This window comes from Stenella coeruleoalba (genome assembly GCF_951394435.1).
Source record: "Stenella coeruleoalba genome assembly, contig: scaffold_69, whole genome shotgun sequence".
NCBI lineage: Eukaryota > Metazoa > Chordata > Mammalia > Artiodactyla > Delphinidae > Stenella > Stenella coeruleoalba.
Genome location: NW_027645992.1, coordinates 1,098,704 through 1,119,920, shown reverse-complemented (window position 1 = coordinate 1,119,920; position 21,217 = coordinate 1,098,704). Strand labels below are relative to the sequence as shown.

Sequence of the window (21,217 nt, the reverse complement as noted above, 5' to 3'; positions counted from 1 at the left end):
ACTTTATCTGTGCTCATTTCAATCTCTGGTTTTATGCAGCACCCCAACTCACCTTTACCCTTAAGCAAGCATAAGTTGGTTTTCTAAATTTGAGACCCTGTTCTGTTCTGTAATTCAGTTCCTGTGTAGCCAAGTTTACATTCCGTGTATTACTGATATCTTATGATGTTTCTTTTTCTGTGTGACTTACTTCAGTTAGAATCATCATACCTGAATCCACTCATTGTGCTGCTAAGGGCCTGATGACACAGATTTCATTGCTGAGTGATATTGCTTTGTAAGTAAATACCACAACTTCTTTATCCATTTTTCACTTTCTGCGATGTTGAACTTGTACTGTAAACGAGGTTCTTGTAAACAGAGCCGTTCCAAACTTTGGGGTGGCTGTGTCTTTTTGATTTTAATTTCCCTAAGCTATAGGACCATAAGTGGAAGTGCCCTAGGTTCTGTTGCTTTGTTTTTTAGATGTTTCAGGAAACACCATACACTTCTCCCGAGTGGTTGTTGGCAATTTACATCCCGCCCATCAGCATAACAAGGCTCCCAGTTCTCCATGGCCTGTCCTGCCTTTCTGGATTTTACACTTTTTTCAGATGGCCCTTTTGACCGGGGGGAAGTGAGACTTCATTGTAGTGCAGATTTCCTTTGCAAGCTTGCTTGGTTGGCCAAAAAGGGCGTATGCGTTTTTTCCTGAATATATTCAGGAAAAAACGCATACGCCCTTTTTGGCCAAGTGCATCATTGTGGACGTTCTGCCTCTTTTCCTATGCTTTCAATGCAATTCCAGTCTACCTCCTGAAATCGGTTTCCTGCAATTCTGCCCCGCTTTCAAGTCCTCTTGGCAGCCTTACTTCAGTCTATTTTTGGACGATAGCTGTCATTTATAACTCTGCAGGTTTGTGAATTACAGTGCCCCTGAGCTCCTTTCTTCAACTCGCTTTCTTGTGACCTGGCCGCAACACCGCAGGATGGCTTCAGGCCCTAATCTGGTTCCGGCACGGCACGCTGAGCCTTTGGTTAATTCCTCTTCCTGGTGGGAAATGAGAGTTAAATTTGCCCATCCAGACACCTCCAGCTAGCCTCTCATTGGTTCTCGCTATTCCTGTTCATCTTCCGCAGAAATTGCAAACTGGGCCAAACAGGAGGTTAAAGGGACTGACTCTCCAAGTGGGGAGAGTGTTAGTAAAGCGTCTGGAATGTTGCACCCGAGTACCAGGGGAGGAAAACTGAGACATATTTGAACACGTCTCCCGATCACATGGTTGATCATACTTGGGTTCCACATGCATGTCTTAGCTGAAGGAAGAATACCTTAAACCTGGAGAGTTGAGACCCGTGTAATGGGTACCATGCAATATGACTTCAAAGGGTCTTCATTTGCTCACCGAACCTCTCCAATCCTATCACTGCTGCGTTTATGCCCCTGTACACATGCTTGATTCTCTTTCAGAGACATAGCAATCCATAGGTTTTAAGATACTTACTAGTCAGGTACATTCTTAGGCGTTTAATATGCGGTGTTGAGTCCATTTCGTTGAGCAAGGAGTAGCTCTTGTCTATTCCATATTTGACTTAAGGAACTTTATCTGTGCTCATTTCAATCTCTGGTTTTATGCAGCACCCCAACTCACCTTTACCCTTAAGCAAGCATAAGTTGTTTTTCTAAATTTGAGTCCCTGTTCTGTTCTGTAATTCAGTTCCTGTGTAGCCAAGTTTACATTCCGTGTATTACTGATATCTTATGATGTTTCTTTTTCTGTGTGACTTACTTCAGTTAGAATCATCATACCTGAATCCACTCATTGTGCTGCTAAGGGCCTGATGACACAGATTTCATTGCTGAGTGATATTGCTTTGTAAGTAAATACCACAACTTCTTTATCCATTTTTCACTTTCTGCGATGTTGAACTTGTACTGTAAACGAGGTTCTTGTAAACAGAGCCGTTCCAAACTTTGGGGTGGCTGTGTCTTTTTGATTTTAATTTCCCTAAGCTATAGGACCATAAGTGGAAGTGCCCTAGGTTCTGTTGCATTGTTTTTTAGATGTTTCAGGAAACACCATACACTTCTCCCGAGTGGTTGTTGGCAATTTACATCCCGCCCATCAGCATAACAAGGCTCCCAGTTCTCCATGGCCTGTCCTGCCTTTGTGGATTTTACACTTTTTTGAGATGGCCCTTTTGACCGGGGGGAATTGAGACTTCATTGTAGTGCAGATTTCCTTTGCTAGCTTGCTTGGTTGGCCAAAAAGGGCGTATGCGTTTTTTCCTGAATATATTCAGGAAAAAACGCATACGCCCTTTTTGGCCAAGTGCACATTGTGGACGTTCTGCCTCTTTTCCTATGCTTTCAATGCAATTGCAGTCTACCTCCTGAAATCGGTTTCCTGCAATTCTGCCCCGCTTTCAAGTCCTCTTGGCAGCCTTACTTCAGTCTATTTTTGGACGATAGCTGTCATTTATAACTCTGCAGGTTTGTGAATTACAGTGCCCCTGAGCTCCTTTCTTCAACTCGCTTTCTTTTGAGCTGGCCGCAACACCGCAGGATGGCTTCAGGACCTAATCTGGTTCCGGTTCGGCACGCTGAGCCTTTGGTTATTTCCTCTTCCTGGTGGGAAATGAGAGTTAAATTTGCCCGTCCAGACACCTTCAGCTAGCCTCTCATTGGTTCTCGCTATTCCTGTTCATCTTCCGCAGAAATTGCAAACTGGGCCAAACAGGAGGTTAAAGGCGCTGACTCTCCAAGTGGGGAGAGTGTTAGTAAAGCGTCTGGAATGTTGCACCCGAGTACCAGGGGAGGAAAACTGAGACATATTTGAACACGTCTCCCGTTCACATGGTTGATCATACTTGGGTTCCACATGCATGTCTTAGCTGAAGGAAGAATACCTTAAACCTGGAGAGTTGAGACCCGTGTAATGGGTACCATGCAATATGACTTCAAAGGGTCTTCATTTGCTCAACGAACCTCTCCAATCCTATCACTGCTGCGTTTATGCCCCTGTACACATGCTTGATTCTCTTTCGGAGACATAGCAATCCATAGGTTTCAAGATACTTACTAGTCAGGTACATTCTTAGGCGTTTAATATGCGGTGTTGAGTCCATTTCGTTGAGCAAGGAGTAGCTCTTGTCTATTCCATATTTGGCTTAAGGAACTTTATCTGTGCTCTTTTCAATCTCTGGTTTTTTGCAGCACCCCAACTCACCTTTCCCCTTAAGCAAGAATAAGTTGTTTTTCTAAATTTGAGACCCTGTTCTGTTCTGTAATTCAGTTTCTGTGTAGCCAAGTTTACATTCCGTGTATTACTGATATCTTATGATGTTTCTTTTTCTGTGTGACTTATTTCAGTTAGAATCATCGTACCTGAATCTACTCATTATGCTGCTACGGGCCTGATGACATAGATTTCATTGCTGAGTGATACTGCATTGTACGTAAGTACCACAAGTTCTTTATCCATTTTTCACTTTCTGCGATGTTGAACTTGTACTGTAAACGAGGTTCTTGTAAACAGAGCCGTTCCAAACTTTGGGGTGGCTGTGTCTTTTTGATTTTAATTTCCCTAAGCTATAGGACCATAAGTGGCAGTGCCCTAGGCTCTGTTGCTTTGTTTTTTAGATGTTTCAAGAAACACCATACACTTCTCCCGAGTGTCTGTTGGCAATTTACATCCCGCCCATCAGCATAACAAGGCTCCCAGTTCTCAATGGCCTGTTGCCTTTCTGGATTTTACACTTTTTTCAGATGACCCTTTTGACCGGGGGGAAGTGAGACTTCATTGTAGTGCAGATTTCCTTTGCAAGCTTGCTTGGTTGGCCAAAAAGGGCATATGCGTTTTTTCCTGAATATATTCAGGAAAAAACGCATACGCCCTTTTTGGCCAAGTGCATCATTGTGGACGTTCTGCCTCCTTTCCTATGCTTTCAATGCAATTCCAGTCTACCTCCTGAAATCGGTTTCCTGCAATTCTGCCCCGCTTTCAAGTCCTCTTGGCAGCCTTACTTCAGTCTATTTTTGGACGATAGCTGTCATTTATAACTCTGCAGGTTTGTGAATTACAGTGCCCCTGAGCTCCTTTCTTCAACTCGCTTTCTTGTGACCTGGCCGCAACACCGCAGGATGGCTTCAGGCCCTAATCTGGTTCCGGCCCGGCATGCTGAGCCTTTGGTCAATTCCTCTTCCTGGTGGGAAATGAGAGTTAAATTTGCCCGTCCAGACACCTCCAGCTAGCCTCTCATTGGTTCTCGCTATTCCTGTTCATCTTCCGCAGAAATTGCAAACTGGGCCAAACAGGAGGTTAAAGGGACTGACTCTCCAAGTGGGGAGAGTGTTATTAAAGCGTCTGGAATGTTGCACCCGAGTACCAGGGGAGGAAAACTGAGACATATTTGAACACGTCTCCCGTTCACATGGTTGATCATACTTGGGTTCCACATGCATGTTTTAGCTGAAGGAAGAATACCTTAAACCTGGAGAGTTAAGACCCGTGTAATGGGTACCATGCAATATGACTTCAAAGGGTCTTCATTTGCTCACCGAACATCTCCAATCCTATTACTTCTGCGTTTATGCCCCTGTACACATGCTTGATTCTCTTTCGGAGACATAGCAATCCATAGGTTTTAAGATACTTACTAGTCAGGTACATTCTTAGGCGTTTAATATGAGGTGTTGAGTCCATTTCGTTGAGCAAGGAGTAGCTCTTGTCTATTCCATATTTGACTTAAGGAACTTTATCTGTGCTCATTTCAATCTCTGGTTTTATGCAGCACCCCAACTCACCTTTACCCTTAAGCAAGCATAAGTTGGTTTTCTAAATTTGAGACCCTGTTCTGTTCTGTAATTCAGTTCCTGTGTAGCCAAGTTTACATTCCGTGTATTACTGATATCTTATGATGTTTCTTTTTCTGTGTGACTTATTTCAGTTAGAATCATCATACCTGAATCCACTCATTGTGATGCTAAGTGCCTGATGACATAGATTTCATTGCTGAGTGATATTGCTTTGTAAGTAAATACCACAACTTCTTTATCCATTTTTCACTTTCTGCGATGTTGAACTTGTACTGTAAACGAGGTTCTTGTAAACAGAGGCGTCCCAAACTTTGGGGTGGCTGTGTCTTTTTGATTTTAATTTCCCTAAGCTATAGGACCATAAGTGGCAGTGCCCTAGGCTCTGTTGCTTTGTTTTTTAGATGTTTCAGGAAACACCATACACTTCTCCCGAGTGTCTGTTGGCAATTTACATCCCGCCCATCAGCATAACAAGGCTCCCAGTTCTCCATGGCCTGTCCTGCCTTTCTGGATTTTACACTTTTTTCAGATGGCCCTTTTGACCGGGGGGAAGTGAGACTTCATTGTAGTGCAGATTTCCTTTGCAAGCTTGCTTGGTTGGCCAAAAAGGGCGTATGCGTTTTTTCCTGAATATATTCAGGAAAAAACGCATACGCCCTTTTTGGCCAAGTGCATCATTGTGGACGTTCTGCCTCTTTTCCTATGCTTTCAATGCAATTGCAGTCTACCTCCTGAAATCGGTTTCCTGCAATTCTGCCCCGCTTTCAAGTCCTCTTGGCAGCCTTACTTCAGTCTATTTTTGGACGATAGCTGTCATTTATAACTCTGCAGGTTTGTGAATTACAGTGCCCCTGAGCTCCTTTCTTCAACTCGCTTTCTTGTGAGCTGGCCGCAACACCGCAGGATGGCTTCAGGCCCTAATCAGGTTCCGGCCCGGCATGCTGAGCCTTTGGTTAATTCCTCTTCCTGGTGGGAAATGAGAGTTAAATTTGCCCATCCAGACACCTCCAGCTAGCCTCTCATTGGTTTTCGCTATTCCTGTTCATCTTCCGCAGAAATTGCAAACTGGGCCAAACAGGAGGTTAAAGGGACTGACTCTCCAAGTGGGGAGAGTGTTAGTAAAGCGTCTGGAATGTTGCACCCGAGTACCAGGGGAGGAAAACTGAGACATATTTGAACACGTCTCCCGATCACATGGTTGATCATACTCTAGGTCCCACATGCATGTTTTAGCTGAAGGAAGAATACCTTAAACCTGGGTAGTTGAAACCTGTGGAATGGTTACCATGCAATATGACTTCAAAGGGTCTTCATTTGCTCACCGCACCTCTCCAATCCTATCACTGCTGCGTTTATGCCCCTGTACACATGCTTGATTCTCTTTCGGAGACATAGCAATCCATAGGTTTTACGATACTTACTAGTCAGGTACATTCTTAGGCGTTTAATATGCGGTGTTGAGTCCATTTCATTGAGCAAGGAGTAGCTCTTGTCTATTCCATATTTGACTTAAGGAACTTTATCTGTGCTCATTTCAATCTCTGGTTTTATGCAGCACCCCAACTCACCTTTACCCTTAAGCAAGCATAAGTTGGTTTTCTAAATTTGAGACCCTGTTCTGTTCTGTAATTCAGTTCCTGTGTAGCCAAGTTTACATTCCGTGTATTACTGATATCTTATGATGTTTCTTTTTCTGTGTGACTTATTTCAGTTAGAATCATCATACCTGAATCCACTCATTGTGATGCTAAGGGCCTGATGACATAGATTTCATTGCTGAGTGATATTGCTTTGTAAGTAAATACCACAACTTCTTTATCCATTTTTCACTTTCTGCGATGTTGAACTTCTACTGTAAACGAGGTTCTTGTAAACAGAGGCGTCCCAAACTTTGGGGTGGCTGTGTCTTTTTGATTTTAATTTCCCTAAGCTATAGGACCATAAGTGGCAGTGCCCTAGGCTCTGTTGCTTTGTTTTTTAGATGTTTCAGGAAACACCATACACTTCTCCGGAGTGTCTGTTGGCAATTTACATCCCGCCCATCAGCATAACAAGGCTCCCAGTTCTCCATGGCCTGTTGCCTTTCTGGATTTTACACTTTTTTCAGATGGCCCTTTTGACCGGGGGGAAGTGAGACTTCATTGTAGTGCAGATTTCCTTTGCAAGCTTGCTTGGTTGGCCAAAAAGGGCGTATGCGTTTTTTCCTGAATATATTCAGGAAAAAACGCATACGCCCTTTTTGGCCAAGTGCATCATTGTGGACGTTCTGCCTCTTTTCCTATGCTTTCAATGCAATTCCAGTCTACCTCCTGAAATCGGTTTCCTGCAATTCTGCCCTGCTTTCAAGTCCTCTTGGCAGCCTTACTTCAGTCTATTTTTGGACGATAGCTGTCATTTATAACTCTGCAGGTTTGTGAATTACAGTGCCCCTGAGCTCCTTTCTTCAACTCGCTTTCTTGTGACCTGGCCGCAACACCGCAGGATGGCTTCAGGCCCTAATCTGGTTCCGGCCCGGCATGCTGAGCCTTTGGTTAATTCCTCTTCCTGGTGGGAAATGAGAGTTAAATTTGCCCGTCCAGACACCTCCAGCTAGCCTCTCATTGGTTCTCGCTATTCCTGTTCATCTTCCGCAGAAATTGCAAACTGGGCCAAACAGGAGGTTAAAGGGACTGACTCTCCAAGTGGGGAGAGTGTTAGTAAAGCGTCTGGAATGTTGCACCCGAGTACCAGGGGAGGAAAACTGAGACATATTTGAACACGTCTCCCGATCACATGGTTGATCATACTCTAGGTTCCACATGCATGTTTTAGCTGAAGGAAGAATACCTTAAACCTGGGTAGTTGAAACCCGTGGAATGGGTACCATGCAATATGACTTCAAAGGGTCTTCATTTGCTCACCGAACCTCTCCAATCCTATCACTGCTGCGTTTATGCCCCTGTACACATGCTTGATTCTCTTTCGGAGACATAGCAATCCATAGGTTTTAAGATACTTACTAGTCAGGTACATTCTTAGGCGTTTAATATGGGGTGTTGAGTCCATTTCGTTGAGCAAGGAGTAGCTCTTGTCTATTCCATATTTGGCTTAAGGAACTTTATCTGTGCTCATTTCAATCTCTGGTTTTATGCAGCACCCCAACTCACCTTTACCCTTAAGCAAGAATAAGTTGGTTTTCTAAATTTGAGACCCTGTTCTGTTCTGTAATTCAGTTCCTGTGTAGGCAAGTTTACATTCCGTGTATTAGTGATATCTTATGATGTTTCTTTTTCTGTGTGACTTATTTCAGTTAGAATCATCATACCTGAATCCACTCATTGTGCTGCTAAGGGCCTGATGACACAGATTTCATTGCTGAGTGATATTGCTTTGTAAGTAAATACCACAACTTCTTTATCCATTTTTCACTTTCTGCGATGTTGAACTTGTACTGTAAACGAGGTTCTTGTAAACAGAGCCGTTCCAAACTTTGGGGTGGCTGTGTCTTTTTGATTTTAATTTCCCTAAGCTATAGGACCATAAGTGGAAGTGCACTAGGCTCTGTTGCTTTGTTTTTTAGATGTTTCAGGAAACACCATACACCTCTCCCAAGTGTCTGTTGGCAATTTACATCCCGCCCATCAGCATAACAAGGCTGCCAGTTCTCAATGGCCTGTTGCCTTTCTGGATTTTACACTTTTTTCAGATGGCCCTTTTGGCCGGGGGGAAGTGAGACTTCATTGTAGTGCAGATTTCCTTTGCAAGCTTGCTTGGTTGGCCAAAAAGGGCGTATGCGTTTTTTCCTGAATATATTCAGGAAAAAACGCATACGCTCTTTTTGGCCAAGTGCATCATTGTGGACGTTCTGCCTCTTTTCCTATGCTTTCAATGCAATTCCAGTCTACCTCCTGAAATCGGTTTCCTGCAATTCTGCCCCGCTTTCAAGTCCTCTTGGCAGCCTTACTTCAGTCTATTTTTGGACGATAGCTGTCATTTATAACTCTGCAGGTTTGTGAATTACAGTGCCCCTGAGCTCCTTTCTTCAACTCGCTTTCTTTTGAGCTGGCCGCAACACCGCAGGACGGCTTCAGGCCCTAATCTGGTTCCGGTATGGCACGCTGAGCCTTTGGTTGTTTCCTCTTCCTGGTGGGAAATGAGAGTTAAATTTGCCCGTCCAGACACCTCCAGCTAGCCTCTCATTGGTTCTCGCTATTCCTGTTCATCTTCCGCAGAAATTGCAAACTGGGCCAAACAGGAGGTTAAAGGCGCTGACTCTCCAAGTGGGGAGAGTGTTAGTAAAGCGTCTGGAATGTTGCACCCAAGTACCAGGGGAGGAAAACTGAGACATATTTGAACACGTCTCCCGTTCACATGGTTGATCATACTTGGGTTCCACATGCATGTTTTAGCTGAAGGAAGAATATCTTAAACCTGGAAAGTTAAGACCCGTGTAATGGGTACCATGCAATATGACTTCAAAGGGTCTTCATTTGCTCACCGAACCTCTCCAATCCTATCACTGCTGTGTTTATGCCCCTGTACACATGCTTGATTCTCTTTCGGAGACATAGCAATCCATAGGTTTTAAGATACTTACTAGTCAGGTACATTCTTAGGCGTTTAATATGGGGTGTTGAGTCCATATCGTTGAGCAAGGAGTAGCTCTTGTCTATTCCATATTTGGCTTAAGGAACTTTATCTGTGCTCATTTCAATCTCTGGTTTTATGCAGCACCCCAACTCACCTTTACCTTTAAGCAAGAATAAGTTGGTTTTCTAAATTTGAGACCCTGTTCTGTTCTGTAATTCAGTTCCTGTGTAGCCAAGTTTACATTCCGTGTATTACTGATATCTTATGATGTTTCTTTTTCTGTGTGACTTACTTCAGTTAGAATCATCATACCTGAATCCACTCATTGTGCTGCTAAGGGCCTGATGACACAGATTTCATTGCTGAGTGATATTGCTTTGTAAGTAAATACCACAACTTCTTTATCCATTTTTCACTTTCTGCGATGTTGAACTTGTACTGTAAACGAGGTTCTTGTAAACAGAGCCATTCCAAACTTTGGGGTGGCTGTGTCTTTTTGATTTTAATTTCCCTAAGCTATAAGACCATAAGTGGAAGTGCCCTAGGTTCTGTTGCTTTGTTTTTTAGATGTTTCAGGAAACACCATACACTTCTCCCGAGTGTCTGTTGGCAATTTACATCCCGCCCATCAGCATAACAAGGCTCCCAGTTCTCCATGGCCTGTCCTGCCTTTCTGGATTTTACACTTTTTTCAGATGGCCCTTTTGACCGGGGGAAAGTGAGACTTCATTGTAGTGCAGATTTCATTTGCAAGCTTGCTTGGTTGGCCAAAAAGGGCGTATGCGTTTTTTCCTGAATATATTCAGGAAAAAACGCATACGCCCGTTTTGGCCAAGTGCATCATTGTGGACGTTCTGCCTCTTTTCCTATGCTTTCAATGCAATTCCAGTCTACCTCCTGAAATCGGTTTCCTGCAATTCTGCCCCGCTTTCAAGTCCTCTTGGCAGCCTTACTTCAGTCTATTTTTGGATGATAGCTGTCATTTATAACTCTGCAGGTTTGTGAATTACAGTGCCCCTGAGCTCCTTTCTTCAACTCGCTTTCTTGTGACCTGGCCGCAACACCGCAGGATGGCTTCAGGCCCTAATCTGGTTCCGGCACGGCACGCTGAGCCTTTGGTTAATTCCTCTTCCTGGTGGGAAATGAGAGTTAAATTTGCCCGTCCAGACACCTCCAGCTAGCCTCTCATTGGTTCTCGCTATTCCTGTTCATCTTCCGCAGAAATTGCAAACTGGGCCAAACAGGAGGTTAAAGGGACTGACTCTCCAAGTGGGGAGAGTGTTAGTAAAGCGTCTGGAATGTTGCACCCGAGTACCAGGGGAGGAAAACTGAGACATATTTGAACACGTCTCCCGATCATATGGTTGATCATACTCTGGGTTCCACATGCATGTTTTAGCTGAAGGAAGAATACCTTAAACCTGGAGAGTCGAGACCCGTGTAATGGGTACCATGCAATATGACTTCAAAGGGTCTTCATTTGCTCACCGAACCTCTCCAATCCTATCACTGCTGCGTTTATGCCCCTGTACACATGCTTGATTCTCTTTCGGAGACATAGCAATCCATAGGTTTTAAGATACTTACTAGTCAGGTACATTCTTAGGCGTTTAATATGCGGTGTTGAGTCCATTTCGTTGAGCAAGGAGTAGCTCTTGTCTATTCCATATTTGACTTAAGGAACTTTATCTGTGCTCATTTCAATCTCTGGTTTTATGCAGCACCCCAACTCACCTTTACCCTTAAGCAAGCATAAGTTGGTTTTCTAAATTTGAGAACCTGTTCTGTTTTGGAATTCAGTTCCTGTGTAGCCAAGTTTACATTCCGTGTATTAGTGATATCTTATGATGTTTCTTTTTCTGTGTGACTTATTTCAGTTAGAATCATCGTACCTGAATCTACTCATTATGCTGCTACGGGCCTGATGACATAGATTTCATTGCTGAGTGATACTGCATTGTACGTAAGTACCACAAGTTCTTTATCCATTTTTCACTTTCTGCGATGTTGAACTTGTACTGTAAACGAGGTTCTTGTAAACAGAGCCGTTCCAAACTTTGGGGTGGCTGTGTCTTTTTGATTTTAATTTCCCTAAGCTATAGGACCATAAGTGGCAGTGCCCTAGGCTCTGTTGCTTTGTTTTTTAGATGTTTCAAGAAACACCATACACTTCTCCCGAGTGTCTGTTGGCAATTTACATCCCGCCCATCAGCATAACAAGGCTCCCAGTTCTCAATGGCCTGTTGCCTTTCTGGATTTTACACTTTTTTCAGATGACCCTTTTGACCGGGGGGAAGTGAGACTTCATTGTAGTGCAGATTTCCTTTGCAAGCTTGCTTGGTTGGCCAAAAAGGGCGTATGCGTTTTTTCCTGAATATATTCAGGAAAAAACGCATACGCCCTTTTTGGCCAAGTGCATCATTGTGGACGTTCTGCCTCCTTTCCTATGCTTTCAATGCAATTCCAGTCTACCTCCTGAAATCGGTTTCCTGCAATTCTGCCCCGCTTTCAAGTCCTCTTGGCAGCCTTACTTCAGTCTATTTTTGGACGATAGCTGTCATTTATAACTCTGCAGGTTTGTGAATTACAGTGCCCCTGAGCTCCTTTCTTCAACTCGCTTTCTTGTGACCTGGCCGCAACACCGCAGGATGGCTTCAGGCCCTAATCTGGTTCCGGCCCGGCATGCTGAGCCTTTGGTTAATTCCTCTTCCTGGTGGGAAATGAGAGTTAAATTTGCCCGTCCAGACACCTCCAGCTAGCCTCTCATTGGTTCTCGCTATTCCTGTTCATCTTCCGCAGAAATTGCAAACTGGGCCAAACAGGAGGTTAAAGGGACTGACTCTCCAAGTGGGGAGAGTGTTATTAAAGCGTCTGGAATGTTGCACCCGAGTACCAGGGGAGGAAAACTGAGACATATTTGAACACGTCTCCCGTTCACATGGTTGATCATACTTGGGTTCCACATGCATGTTTTAGCTGAAGGAAGAATACCTTAAACCTGGAGAGTTAAGACCCGTGTAATGGGTACCATGCAATATGACTTCAAAGGGTCTTCATTTGCTCACCGAACATCTCCAATCCTATCACTGCTGCGTTTATGCCCCTGTACACATGCTTGATTCTCTTTCGGAGACATAGCAATCCATAGGTTTTAAGATACTTACTAGTCAGGTACATACTTAGGCGTTTAATATGCGGTGTTGAGTCCATTTCGTTGAGCAAGGAGTAGCTCTTGTCTATTCCATATTTGACTTAAGGAACTTTATCTGTGCTCATTTCAATCTCTGGTTTTATGCAGCACCCCAACTCACCTTTACTCTTAAGCAAGCATGAGTTGGTTTTCTAAATTTGAGACCCTGTTCTGTTCTGTAATTCAGTTCCTGTGTAGCCAAGTTTACATTCCGTGTATTACTGATATCTTATGATGTTTCTTTTTCTGTGTGACTTACTTCAGTTAGAATCATCATACCTGAATCCACTCATTGTGCTGCTAAGGGCCTGATGATACAGATTTCATTGCTGAGTGATATTGCTTTGTAAGTAAATACCACAACTTCTTTATCCATTTTTCACTTTCTGCGATGTTGAACTTGTACTGTAAACGAGGTTCTTGTAAACAGAGGCGTCCCAAACTTTGGGGTGGCTGTGTCTTTTTGATTTTAATTTCCCTAAGCTATAGGACCATAAGTGGCAGTGCTCTAGGCTCTGTTGCTTTGTTTTTTAGATGTTCAGGAAACACCATACACTTCTCCCGAGTGTCTGTTGGCAATTTACATCCCGCCCATCAGCATAACAAGACTCCCAGTTCTCCATGGCCTGTCCTGCCTTTCTGGATTTTACACTTTTTTCAGATGGCCCTTTTGACCGGGGGGAAGTGAGACTTCATTGTAGTGCAGATTTCCTTTGCAAGCTTGCTTGGTTGGCCAAAAAGGGCGTATGCGTTTTTTTCTGAATATACTCAGGAAAAAACGCATACACCCTTTTTGGCCAAGTGCATCATTGTGGACGTTCTGCCTCTTTTCCTATGCTTTCAATGCAATTCCAGTCTACCTCCTGAAATCGGTTTCCTGCAATTCTGCCCCGCTTTCAAGTCCTCTTGGCAGCCTTACTTCAGTCTATTTTTGGACAATAGCTGTCATTTATAACTCTGCAGGTTTGTGAATTACAGTGCCCCTGAGCTCCTTTCTTCAACTCGCTTTCTTGTGACCTGGCCGCAACACCGCAGGATGGCTTCAGGCCCTAATCTGGTTCCGGCACGGCATGCTGAGCCTTTGGTTATTTCCTCTTCCTGGTGGGAAATGAGAGTTAAATTTGCCCGTCCAGACACCTCCAGCTAGCCTCTCATTGGTTCTCGCTATTCCTGTTCATCTTCCGCAGAAATTGCAAACTGGGCCAAACAGGAGGTTAAAGGGACTGACTCTCCAAGTGGGGAGAGTGTTAGTAAAGCGTCTGGAATGTTGCACCCGAGTACCAGGGGAGGAAAACTGAGACATATTTGAACACGTCTCCCGATCATATGGTTGATCATACTCTGGGTTCCACATGCATGTTTTAGCTGAAGGAAGAATACCTTAAACCTGGAGAGTTGAGACCCGTGTAATGGGTACCATGCAATATGACTTCAAAGGGTCTTCATTTGCTCACCGAACCTCTCCAATCCTATCACTGCTGCGTTTATGCCCCTGTACACATGCTTGATTCTCTTTCGGAGACATAGCAATCCATAGGTTTTAAGATACTTACTAGTCAGGTACATTCTTAGGCGTTTAATATGCGGTGTTGAGTCCATTTCGTTGAGCAAGGAGTAGCTCTTGTCTATTCCATATTTGACTTAAGGAACTTTATCTGTGCTCATTTCAATCTCTGGTTTTATGCAGCACCCCAACTCACCTTTACCCTTAAGCAAGCATAAGTTGGTTTTCTAAATTTGAGAACCTGTTCTGTTTTGGAATTCAGTTCCTGTGTAGCCAAGTTTACATTCCGTGTATTAGTGATATCTTATGATGTTTCTTTTTCTGTGTGACTTATTTCAGTTAGAATCATCGTACCTGAATGTACTCATTATGCTGCTACGGGCCTGATGACATAGATTTCATTGCTGAGTGATACTGCATTGTACGTAAGTACCACAAGTTCTTTATCCATTTTTCACTTTCTGCGATGTTGAACTTGTACTGTAAACGAGGTTCTTGTAAACAGAGCCGTTCCAAACTTTGGGGTGGCTGTGTCTTTTTGGTTTTAATTTCCCTAAGCTATAGGACCATAAGTGGCAGTGCCCTAGGCTCTGTTGCTTTGTTTTTTAGATGTTTCAGGAAACACCATACACTTCTCCCGAGTGTCTGTTGGCAATTTACATCCCGCCCATCAGCATAACAAGGCTCCCAGTTCTCAATGGCCTGTTGCCTTTCTGGATTTTACACTTTTTTCACATGGCCCTTTTGACCGGGGGGAAGTGAGACTTCATTGTAGTGCAGATTTCCTTTGCAAGCTTGCTTGGTTGGCCAAAAAGGGCGTATGCGTTTTTTCCTGAATATATTCAGGAAAAAACGCATACGCCCTTTTTGGCCAAGTGCATCATTGTGGACGTTCTGCCTCTTTTCCTATGCTTTCAATGCAATTCCAGTCTACCTCCTGAAATCGGTTTCCTGCAATTCTGCCCCGCTTTCAAGTCCTCTTGGCAGCCTTACTTCAGTCTATTTTTGGACGATAGCTGTCATTTATAACTCTGCAGGTTTGTGAATTACAGTGCCCCTGAGCTCCTTTCTTCAACTCGCTTTCTTGTAACCTGGCCACAACACCGCGGGATGGCTTCAGGCCCTAATCTGGTTCCGGCCCGGCATGCTGAGCCTTTGGTTAATTCCTCTTCCTGGTGGGAAATGAGAGTTAAATTTGCCCGTCCAGACACCTCCAGCTAGTCTCTCATTGGTTCTCGCTATTCCTGTTCATCTTCCGCAGAAATTGCAAACTGGGCCAAACAGGAGGTTAAAGGGACTGACTCTCCAAGTTGGGAGAGTGTTAGTAAAGCGTCTGGAATGTTGCACCCGAGTACCAGGGGAGGAAAACTGAGACATATTTGAACACGTCTCCCGTTCACATGGTTGATCATACTTGGGTTCCACATGCATGTTTTAGCTGAAGGAAGAATACCTTAAACCTGGAGAGTTAAGACCCGTGTAATGGGTACCATGCAATATGACTTCAAAGGGTCTTCATTTGCTCACCGAACCTCTCCAATCCTATCACTGCTGCGTTTATGCCCCTGTACACATGCTTGATTCTCTTTCGGTGACATAGCAATCCATAGGTTTTAAGATACTTACTAGTCAGGTACATTCTTAGGCGTTTAATATGCGGTGTTGAGTCCATTTCGTTGAGCAAGGAGTAGCTCTTGTCTATTCCATATTTGACTTAAGGAACTTTATCTGTGCTCATTTCAATCTCTGGTTTTATGCAGCACCCCAACTCACCTTTACCCTTAAGCAAGCATAAGTTGGTTTTCTAAATTTGAGAACCTGTTCTGTTTTGGAATTCAGTTCCTGTGTAGCCAAGTTTACATTCCGTGTATTAGTGATATCTTATGATGTTTCTTTTTCTGTGTGACTTATTTCAGTTAGAATCATCGTACCTGAATGTACTCATTATGCTGCTACGGGCCTGATGACATAGATTTCATTGCTGAGTGATACTGCATTGTACGTAAGTACCACAAGTTCTTTATCCATTTTTCACTTTCTGCGATGTTGAACTTGTACTGTAAACGAGGTTCTTGTAAACAGAGCCGTTCCAAACTTTGGGGTGGCTGTGTCTTTTTGGTTTTAATTTCCCTAAGCTATAGGACCATAAGTGGCAGTGCCCTAGGCTCTGTTGCTTTGTTTTTTAGATGTTTCAGGAAACACCATACACTTCTCCCGAGTGTCTGTTGGCAATTTACATCCCGCCCATCAGCATAACAAGGCTCCCAGTTCTCAATGGCCTGTTGCCTTTCTGGATTTTACACTTTTTTCAGATGGCCCTTTTGACCGGGGGGAAGTGAGACTTCATTGTAGTGCAGATTTCCTTTGCAAGCTTGCTTGGTTGGCCAAAAAGGGCGTATGCGTTTTTTCCTGAATATATTCAGGAAAAAACGCATACGCCCTTTTTGGCCAAGTGCATCATTGTGGACGTTCTGCCTCTTTTCCTATGCTTTCAATGCAATTCCAGTCTACCTCCTGAAATCGGTTTCCTGCAATTCTGCCCCGCTTTCAAGTCCTCTTGGCAGCCTTACTTCAGTCTATTTTTGGACGATAGCTGTCATTTATAACTCTGCAGGTTTGTGAATTACAGTGCCCCTGAGCTCCTTTCTTCAACTCGCTTTCTTGTAACCTGGCCACAACACCGCGGGATGGCTTCAGGCCCTAATCTGGTTCCGGCCCGGCATGCTGAGCCTTTGGTTAATTCCTCTTCCTGGTGGGAAATGAGAGTTAAATTTGCCCGTCCAGACACCTCCAGCTAGTCTCTCATTGGTTCTCGCTATTCCTGTTCATCTTCCGCAGAAATTGCAAACTGGGCCAAACAGGAGGTTAAAGGGACTGACTCTCCAAGTTGGGAGAGTGTTAGTAAAGCGTCTGGAATGTTGCACCCGAGTACCAGGGGAGGAAAACTGAGACATATTTGAACACGTCTCCCGTTCACATGGTTGATCATACTTGGGTTCCACATGCATGTTTTAGCTGAAGGAAGAATACCTTAAACCTGGAGAGTTAAGACCCGTGTAATGGGTACCATGCAATATGACTTCAAAGGGTCTTCATTTGCTCACCGAACCTCTCCAATCCTATCACTGCTGCGTTTATGCCCCTGTACACATGCTTGATTCTCTTTCGGTGACATAGCAATCCATAGGTTTTAAGATACTTACTAGTCAGGTACATTCTTAGGCGTTTAATATGGGGTGTTGAGTCCAATTTGTTGAGCAAGGAGTAGCTCTTGTCTATTCCATATTTGACTTAAGGAACTTTATCTGTGCTCATTTCAATCTCTGGTTTTATGCAGCACCCCAACTCACCTTTACCCTTAAGCAAGCATGAGTTGGTTTTCTAAATTTGAGACCCTGTTTTGTTCTGTAATTCAGTTCCTGTGTAGCCAAGTTTACATTCCGTGTATTACTGATATCTTATGATGTTTCTTTTTCTGTGTGACTTACTTCAGTTAGAATCATCATACCTGAATCCACTCATTGTGCTGCTAAGGGCCTGATGACACAGATTTCATTGCTGAGTGATATTGCTTTGTAAGTAAATACCACAACTTCTTTATCCATTTTTCACTTTCTGCGATGTTGAACTTGTACTGTAAACGAGGTTCTTGTAAACAGAGGCGTCCCAAACTTTGGGGTGGCTGTGTCTTTTTGATTTTAATTTCCCTAAGCTATAGGACCATAAGTGGCAGTGCTCTAGGCTCTGTTGCTTTGTTTTTTAGATGTTTCAGGAAACACCATACACTTCTCCCGAGTGTCTGTTGGCAATTTACATCCCGCCCATCAGCATAACAAGGCTCCCAGTTCTCAATGGCCTGTTGCCTTTCTGGATTTTACACTTTTTTCAGTTGGCCCTTTTGACCGGGGGGAAGTGAGACTTCATTGTAGTGCAGATTTCCTTTGCAAGCTTGCTTGGTTGGCCAAAAAGGGCGTATGCGTTTTTTCCTGAATATATTCAGGAAAAAACGCATACGCCCTTTTTGGCCAAGGGCATCATTGTGGACGTTCTGCCTCTTTTCCTATGCTTTCAATGCAATTCCAGTCTACCTCCTGAAATCGGTTTCCTGCAATTCTGCCCCGCTTTCAAGTCCTCTTGGCAGCCTTACTTCAGTCTATTTTTGGACGATAGCTGTCATTTATAACTCTGCAGGTTTGTGAATTACAGTGCCCCTGAGCTCCTTTCTTCAACTCGCTTTCTTGTGACCTGGCCACAACACCGCAGGATGGCTTCAGGCCCTAATCTGGTTCTGGCACGGCACGCTGAGCCTTTGGTTATTTCCTCTTCCTGGTGGGAAATGAGAGTTAAATTTGCCCGTCCAGACACCTCCAGCTAGTCTCTCATTGGTTTTCGCTATTCCTGTTCATCTTCCGCAGAAATTGCAAACTGGGCCAAACAGGAGGTTAAAGGGACTGACTCTCCAAGTGGGGAGAGTGTTAGTAAAGCGTCTGGAATGTTGCACCCGAGTACCAGGGGAGGAAAACTGAGACATATTTGAAAACGTCTCCCGATCATATGGTTGATCATACTCTGGGTTCCACATGCATGTTTTAGCTGAAGGAAGAATACCTTAAACCTGGAGAGTTGAGACCCGTGTAATGGGTACCATGCAATATGACTTCAAAGGGTCTTCATTTGCTCACCGAACCTCTCCAATCCTATCACTGCTGCGTTTATGCCCCTGTACACATGCTTGATCCTCTTTCGGAGACATAGCAATCCATAGGTTTTAAGATACTTACTAGTCAGGTACATTCTTAGGCGTTTAATATGCAGTGTTGAGTCCATTTCGTTGAGCAAGGAGTAGCTCTTGTCTATTCCATATTTGACTTAAGGAACTTTATCTGTGCTCATTTCAATCTCTGGTTTTATGCAGCACCCCAACTCACCTTTACCCTTAAGCAAGCATAAGTTGGTTTTCTAAATTTGAGAACCTGTTCTGTTTTGGAATTCAGTTCCTGTGTAGCCAAGTTTACATTCCGTGTATTAGTGATATCTTATGATGTTTCTTTTTCTGTGTGACTTATTTCAGTTAGAATCATCGTACCTGAATCTACTCATTATGCTGCTACGGGCCTGATGACATAGATTTCATTGCTGAGTGATACTGCATTGTATGTAAGTACCACAAGTTCTTTATCCATTTTTCACTTTCTGCGATGTTGAACTTGTACTGTAAACGAGGTTCTTGTAAACAGAGCCGTTCCAAACTTTGGGGTGGCTGTGTCTTTTTGATTTTAATTTCCCTAAGCTATAGGACCATAAGTGGAAGTGCCCTAGGCTCTGTTGCTTTGTTTTTTAGATGTTTCAGGAAACACCATACACTTCTCCCGAGTGTCTGTGGGCAATTTACATCCCGCCCATCAGCATAACAAGGCTCCCAGTTCTCAATGGCCTGTTGCCTTTCTGGATTTTACACTTTTTTCAGATGGCCCTTTTGACCGGGGGGAAGTGAGACTTCATTGTAGTGCAGATTTCCTTTGCAAGCTTGCTTGGTTGGCCAAAAAGGGCGTATGCGTTTTTTCCTGAATATATTCAGGAAAAAACGCATACGCCCTTTTTGGCCAAGTGCATCATTGTGGACGTTCTGCCTCTTTTCCTATGCTTTCAATGCAATTCCAGTCTACCTCCTGAAATCGGTTTCCTGCAATTCTGCCCCGCTTTCAAGTCCTCTTGGCAGCCTTACTTCAGTCTATTTTTGGACGATAGCTGTCATTTATAACTCTGCAGGTTTGTGAATTACAGTGCCCCTGAGCTCCTTTCTTCAACTCGCTTTCTTGTAACCTGGCCGCAACACCGCAGGATGGCTTCAGGCCCTAATCTGGTTCCGGCCCGGCATGCTGAGCCTTTGGTTAATTCCTCTTCCTGGTGGGAAATGAGAGTTAAATTTGCCCGTCCAGACACCTCCAGCTAGCCTCTCATTGGTTCTCGCTATTCCTGTTCATCTTCCGCAGAAATTGCAAACTGGGCCAAACAGGAGGTTAAAGGGACTGACTCTCCAAGTGGGGAGAGTGTTAGTAAAGCATCTGGAATGTTGCACCCGAGTACCAGGGGAGGAAAACTGAGACATATTTGAACACGTCTCCCGTTCACATGGTTGATCATACTTGGGTTCCACATGCATGGTTTAGCTGAAGGAAGAATACCTTAAACCTGGAGAGTTAAGACCCGTGTAATGGGTACCATGCAATATGACTTCAAAGGGTCTTCATTTGCTCACCGAACCTCTCCAATCCTATCACTGCTGCGTTTATGCCCCTGTACACATGCTTGATTCTCTTTCGGTGACATAGCAATCCATAGGTTTTAAGATACTTACTAGTCAGGTACATTCTTAGGCGTTTAATATGGGGTGTTGAGTCCAATTTGTTGAGCAAGGAGTAGCTCTTGTCTATTCCATATTTGACTTAAGGAACTTTATCTGTGCTCATTTCAATCTCTGGTTTTATGCAGCACCCCAACTCACCTTTACCCTTAAGCAAGCATGGGTTGGTTTTCTAAATTTGAGACCCTGTTCTGTTCTGTAATTCAGTTCCTGTGTAGCCAAGTTTACATTCCGTGTATTACTGATATCTTATGATGTTTCTTTTTCTGTGTGACTTACTTCAGTTAGAATCATCATACCTGAATCCACTCATTGTGCTGCTAAGGGCCTGATGACACAGATTTCATTGCTGAGTGATATTGCTTTGTAAGTAAATACCACAACTTCTTTATCCATTTTTCACTTTCTGCGATGTTGAACTTGTACTGTAAACGAGGTTCTTGTAAACAGAGGCGTCCCAAACTTTGAGGTGGCTGTGTCTTTTTGATTTTAATTTCCCTAAGCTATAGGACCATAAGTGGCAGTGCTCTAGGCTCTGTTGCTTTGTTTTTTAGATGTTTCAGGAAACACCATACACTTCTCCCGAGTGTCTGTTGGCAATTTACATCCCGCCCATCAGCATAACAAGGCTCCCAGTTCTCCATGGCCTGTCCTGCCTTTCTGGATTTTACACTTTTTTCAGATGGCCCTTTTGACCGGGGGGAAGTGAGACTTCATTGTAGTGCAGATTTCCTTTGCAAGCTTGCTTGGTTGGCCAAAAAGGGCGTATGCGTTTTTTTCTGAATATATTCA

At 43.7% G+C, this 21,217-nt stretch overlaps 1 long non-coding RNA gene across 12 annotated transcripts in view; it reads left to right on the top strand.

Annotated features, from left to right (window-relative positions):
• The window catches only part of LOC307181408, a 1,608,936-nt gene that overhangs the window by 502,274 nt on the left and 1,085,445 nt on the right, over positions 1 to 21,217 (top strand). Inside the window, exon 4 of one of the 12 annotated variants that reach the window (XR_013826702.1) lies at positions 4,934 to 5,014. The exons of the other annotated variants lie outside the window; for them this stretch is intronic. This is a non-coding gene — a long non-coding RNA (uncharacterized lncRNA). Of the gene's footprint in view, positions 1 to 4,933; positions 5,015 to 21,217 lie in introns of those variants that run through there. 12 annotated transcript variants of the gene reach the window in all.